Here is a 1,710-nt window from a genome sequence, read left to right on the forward strand (position 1 = left end):
TCTCCAACACTAACCAGCCACCAGGGGTCACTGACATCCTTGAGATAGCTAGACCAGAGAAATTATGCCTGAATTTGCCGCAGGCTATCTTGGAAAAGAACAGATAAGAAGGACCCAAATGATAGGCTACCAGGTGCTGGACTGGCTGCTACCAGTGGGGACAGATGTGCCAGCTGAGCTGGGATCAGCTTGCCTGGGTGGAGGCTGGAGACTGTTGCAAGTCCCATGGATCTTGATGCTTGGCCTATCTTCTGTCTGATATAAAATGCACGGACATGCACACAAACACACAGCAGGATTTCTTTGCTCCACACTTTTCTGTCTTTCATTTGGCTCCCTGGATGCTCTCAATTTTGTTTCTGTTGCTATTGTTGTTTGGTTTTATTGCCAGACTTACATACAGTCATCAGCTATTTATAGACAGAGATTCTTGTACATTTTAAAAGCTTAGGCCTAAGCAACTAGAGTTTCCAGGGACTAAGCCACTACCTAAAGACTATACATGGACTGACCCTGGACTCTGACGTCATAGGTAGCAATGAATATCCTAGTAAGATCACCAGTGGAAGGGGAAGCCCTTGGTCCTGCTAAGACTGAACACCCAGTGAACGTGATTGTTGGGGGGAGGGCGGCAATGGGGGGAGGGTGGGGAGGGGAACACCCATAAAGAAGGGGAGGGGGGAATTAGGGGGATGTATGCCCGGAAACCGGGAAAGGGAACAACATTCGAAATGTAAATAAGAAATACTCAAGTTAATAAAAAAAAAAAAAGCTTAGGCCTGAATTTCCATATTTCCATTAGTGTATCTATAAGTGGAGCCAAGCAACCTGAAAAGGTCAACAAGCGAATGTCTTACATTCTACAAAAAAAAAGGGCAAGTGATAGGATATTATGATATGATGAGTTATAGTTCCCGTTAGAGGTCACTGTTTTATCCTTTAGTCTAACTTTAGGCAAGACTGGAATAAAGAAATACACAAAGCACGCCCTTCTTTAAAGTCTGGGTCAAACTGATAGGATCTTTTTTTTCTCCATCTTTATTAAATTGGTTATTTCTTATTTACATTTCAATTGTTATTACCTTTCCCGGTTTCCAGGCAAACATCCCCCTAATCCCTCTCCCTCCCCTTCTATATAGGTATTCCCCTCGCCATCCTTCTCCCTTTACCACCCTCCCCACAACAGTCCTGTTCATGTAGGTTCAGTCTTGGCAGGACCAAGGGCTTCCCCTTCAACTGGTGCCCTATTCATTGCTACCTATGCAGTTGGAGCCCAGGGTCAGTCCATGTATAGTCTTTCGGTAGTGGCTTAGTCCCTGGAAGCTCTGATTGCTTGGCATTGTTGTTCATATGGGCTCTCAAGCCCGATCAAGCTCTTTCAGTCCTTTCTCTAATTCCTTCAATGGGGGGTCCCATTCTCAGTTCAGTAGTTTGCTGCTGGCATTCGCCTATGTATTTGCCATATTCTCCTGTGTCTCTCAGGAGAGATCTACATCCAGTTCCTGTCAGCCTGCACTTCTTTGCTTCATCCATCTTACCTAATTTGGTGACAGTATATGTATAGGCCACATGTGGGGCAGGCTCTGAATGGGTGTTCCTTCAGCCTCTGTTCTAAACTTTGCCTCCGTATTCCCTGCCAAGGGTATACTTGTTCTCCTTTTAAAGAAGGAGTGAAGCATTCACAATTTGGTCATCCTTCTTGAGTTTCAT

This window comes from Rattus norvegicus, chromosome 5 (genome assembly GCF_036323735.1).
Source record: "Rattus norvegicus strain BN/NHsdMcwi chromosome 5, GRCr8, whole genome shotgun sequence".
Classification (NCBI taxonomy): domain Eukaryota; kingdom Metazoa; phylum Chordata; class Mammalia; order Rodentia; family Muridae; genus Rattus; species Rattus norvegicus.